A 4886-nucleotide genomic window follows, 5' to 3' on the forward strand; every position below is an offset into this window, starting at 1 on the left:
AGTGTAGTGTTTCTGTAGGTTGGCTCTCTGAATCATTCATCCGCCATTTCTTGCTCAATATCCCATTCTGGAAAAGTAACACTTGTAAAAGCAAGCTCTTTCAACATTACTGCCTTTCTTATCACTATCTTCCTTTTGTTTCTTTTCCAACACCTATTCTCATCATTCTGGGGACATTTTAGCAAGCATTAAGCTGAAAAATCAGATGTAATAAGTCCTTTGGCCAGCATGTGGAGATGTGTTCATGCATTTGAATTCAACCTTACTCCACTGAAAAGAGAAAAGTCATTATATTTGTGGAAGAGGAATCAAAATAGAAAACAGGAAAATTACAAGTTTAATTCATCTCTAAGTAGAATAACTTATTCATCAACAGTAGTATTACCTATACTGTGAAATCAAAAAGCTTCCCACCCCAAGCATGTTAACAATGTCAGTAATTGCACATACAAGTAATAATACTGTCATTGTAATATCAAAGATCACAGAAATTTCGTCCTTTTGAAAAACAATAAAATTAAGGATACTTCCAAAAGAGGAGGAAACCATTTCTGATGCCATATCAGATATATTTCTCCATAGTAAATAAATTTATCCAATTGCTGTCCTTTTAGGGTCAAGGAGCTTTGTGAAGGCATTTGAAGTCTTAATTTCATTATTAGTAATATGAAATATATGTAGGTCACTTTATTTCATTCCAAGGTTATTCGATAGTATGAGATTTCAAATGGTGTAAATAATCTGGGGCACCTGATTGGCACAGTGGATAGAGTGCCACGCCCGAAGTCAGAATGACTCAACTTCATGAATTCAAATCTGGCTTCAGATACTGCCTGTCTATGTGGCCCTGAACAAGTCACTTAACCCTCTTTGCCTCAGTTCCTCATTTGTAAAATGAGCTGGAGAAGGAAATGGCATACCATTCCAGTATCTTTTCCAAATGGGGTCACGAAGAGTCAGACATGATTGAAACAACAGCAATAACAACAAATAAATGATCTCATAGTTGTCTAGGTTTAAATAAATGTTGGGACCTTAATTTTCCTCTCTGTCCCTCTTCTCAAATAGGTACAAGGACTAGTATTAACTTTAATTACAGTCACTTTGCACAAGTATTATTCACAGCATCATCACTTGAGACCCTCATTAGCTGGCCAACTTACATTAAAAGCTTCGCTTGGCATTCTATGTGACTATGATTTCTTATTTTATAAGGGGGACATAATATTAAAACAACACGGGGTGGCTAGGTGGCACAATGGATAGAGCACCGGCCCTGGAGTCGGGAGTACCTGGGTTCAAATCTGGCCTCAGACCCTTAACACTTACTAGCTGTGTGACCCTGGGCAAGTCACTTAACCCCAATTGCCTCACTTAAAAAAAAACCAAAACCACATAATATATTCCTGAAGCTTGATGCCTGATGTGGAAGTCAGTTTATACATCTTGCAAATGCTGTACAGAAAATATTAAGGGGGCAGGGGAGGGAGGGCAGCTAGGTGGCTAAATAGATAAAGCACCAGCCCTGGATTCAGTAGGACCTGAGTTCAAATTCAGCCTCAAACACTTAGCACTTATTAGCTGTGTGACCCTGGGCAGGTCACTTAACCCTTATCGCCCCAAAAGAAAGAAGAAAGAAAGAAAATGTTAAGAAGTAAAGAGATGAAAAATGTGAAAAATTCTGCTCTGAAACCCACTGAGAGAAAATGTTTTACTTTTCTCTTGATATCTTCAGGATACAGATAACTTTTACATATACTGCCTGTTTGCAAACTTTAAAAAAATTTGGTTGTTCATTTCCTTAGCCAAAATAAAAAAGATTGTCATGACAGCTGAAAGCTAGAAATAGATAGAATACTAGCATTTTTATGGGAAGATTTTCATTAGCATTTGAGCAATGTGTTCTTATAATCTCCATATGAGATCTGATAGCCTTAAGGAAAACATTTAAGCAATAGTGACCAGAAAAGGACAGAGCATTCCTAAAAGACAAATTATAGTTACCACCTTCACATTCCCCAAAGACAATTTAAGCACATTAACATGACGGAAATGTTTGTCCAAGAAAAATGTCATGCAATTTGAGCTGAATGTTTTTTACCCCAATTTAAAAAAAAAAAAAGAAAAAGAAAAATTACTTGCAAATAACAAAAGGACTATGAAGAGGTGAGTTGAAGTTATACTATTGCTCCCTTTAAACAGAGCTCACCAGTTTAATCTTTTAAGGAAAGCATTACAAAGCACACCAACGTTCTCACTTCCATAAGGCTAGCTTTAAACCTCTCCCATCAATCCGACAGCTATAGCAGGCTAACTAGAAAGCAGTAATCCTATGGAACAGTGGGGATGAGGAATTGTGCCATATGCTGAGAAACAAACATTATGATAATCAAAAGGTGGTTAATTTCCCTTGGTATATGGATTGGGGCTATAGAATCATTTATTGAATAAGTATTACAGAAAACAATAAGGAGAAGGGATTAATTTTTTCTTGGGAGTCTTTAGTAATCAACATGATTAGCAAATATAAGGTTTCCTTCTGATTAATGAAAACATTCTTTTTTTTATTCAGGTTTATTATGCAAACAAATCTTTCTTTGCACGTTTAGATGTGGCCCATTTGAAAATTTCCTCATCCTGTGTGTGGCCCTTCCAGAGACTTCTATATCTCTTTCATCATTGTGCACATTGTCACCCAAGGCCTCTACAATCTGATACCAAAGTACTTTTCAATCGTATCCTATTTCTGCCCTACAGGAATCCCCTGTTCTAGCCAGGGTAGTGAGAGTACTGTTCCAGAAGCAATACACCTTCAAGTCCTATTTGTATATCCTCCCTGAACCCTTCTAGACCCATCGCTGCCCACAGTAATCTTGCTTTCCTCTGAACTCTAAGCACTATTGTCATGCCATTCCTTTGTCACTTATGCTCTATTTGTAAATTGTCATTTACCAGGCCTATGGAGCAAAGTAAGATGCTAGGCACGAATGGAAGTAGAAAGAAAATTAAGATATGCTCCATATAGGATTTATAGTCTAGCAGGGGGAGATATGACGCATATATTTAACTTTTGATGTGTGTATCAGTGTCTTCTCACCTATCACAGTTCCTTACTCATTATAGGTAATGATTAAATGCTTCAGAATTATAGGGCAGAATTTGCCTCTGTTTCCCATAATATACTTTGTAGGATAATTGTTCCAGCTCACAACTTATAATCATAGGATTTAGAGGTGCTCCTCCTCCCTGTTCCTCCCTCTATAGAAGCGCAGTGTTCAATAGTCCAAAGACACTATTCAACAAAAACTACTGGAAAAATGCAAAAGGAGAAATACAAATTAAAATGGCTCTGAAGTTCTACCTCACATACACATACATTGGCAAAGATGACAAAATGGCCAATGTCAATTGTTGGAGAGCATATGAGAGGCCAGATGGATTAAGGCTTTCTTAGTGGAGCCATGACTTGGTCTACCCATTGTGGAAAGCAATTTGGAATTGTGCCCTTAAAAGTCACTCATTTGTGCACACTCTCTGACCCTGCAGAGTCTGACTACTGCCAGACCAATACCCTAAAGAAATCAAAGAGGAATGAACACGTATATGCAAAAATATTTATAACAGATCTTTTTGTGGTGGCAAAGAACTGGAAACTAAGGGGTACCCATCAATTCAGAAACTGAACAAATGGTACATGAATGTAATGGAATACTAATGTGCTATAAGAAATTATGAAAGGAATAATTTCTGAGAAACATAGGGGAGATGTTTACATTGAAGCAGAGAAAAGTGAGTGAACTGGGTAAACGATTTAAACAATAACTACAATACTGTAAAGGCAGACAACTTTGAAAGATTTTAAAACCCTGATCAATACAATAACTAACCCTAATTTAAGAGCCCCATGATGAAGCATGCTTCCCACCTTCTCTGATGGCTTTAAGATGCAGAATGAGGGGGGCAGCTAGGTGGAGAAGTGGATAAAGCACTGGTCCTGGATTAAGGAGAACCTCAGTTCAAATCTGGCCTGAGATACTTGACACTAGCTGTGTGACCCTGGGCAAATCACTTTTAACCTTCATTGCCCTGCAAAAAATAAAATAAAATAATATAATAAAATATACTGTGTCTAGGTTTGTATTATTAAAAAATATGCAGAATGAATTTTTGGACACCTTCATTGTGGAATTTGTTTTGCTTGACTATACTCTTATAAATATTTTGTTTTTCTTTTATTTAATGGGAAAGGTAGGAGGGAAGATATATGTTTGTTAGTTGAAAAAATAGCATAAAAGTTACATTTTAAAATAAAAAATAATTTGGCATTGAAAAAAATCATCTTGTTGCCAAGCTAGTGATAACTCATTCCAAATGTAGCAAGCCAGGTGCTCAGGTAATTGCTGTTGTTCAATCATTTCAGTTGTGTCTGACTCTTCGTGACCCCATTTAGGGTGCTCTCTGAAAAGATAATGGAGCTGTTTGCCATGTCCTTCTCCAGCACATTTTACAGATGAGGAAATGGAGGCAAAGAGGGTCAAGTGGCTTGCCCAGGGTCACACAGCTAGTAAGTGTCTGGAGCCAGGTTTGAACCCAGGAACAGGAGTTTTCCTGACTCCATGTGCAGTGCTCTATCCACTGTGCCACCTGGCCACCAGGACAATAGACATATCATAAAGATGATACTCTAGATTAGGACTTTAGTGAAAGCAAGAAGCCAATAGACGAGTACTATCTTTACAGTGTTGTAACAGGAGTTCTTCTTCTAGATCTACAGGCTTCATCTTGTATCACTTCATGTAAGTCGATGTCTTCTATTTGCACCTGTTCTTGTACTGGCAAGTTTCAGGTCCTCCTGGATCTTCCTGAGTCAGAGTTCTGGGGGCTTC

This window comes from Dromiciops gliroides, chromosome 2, assembly GCF_019393635.1.
Source record: "Dromiciops gliroides isolate mDroGli1 chromosome 2, mDroGli1.pri, whole genome shotgun sequence".
NCBI classification, from domain to species: domain Eukaryota; kingdom Metazoa; phylum Chordata; class Mammalia; order Microbiotheria; family Microbiotheriidae; genus Dromiciops; species Dromiciops gliroides.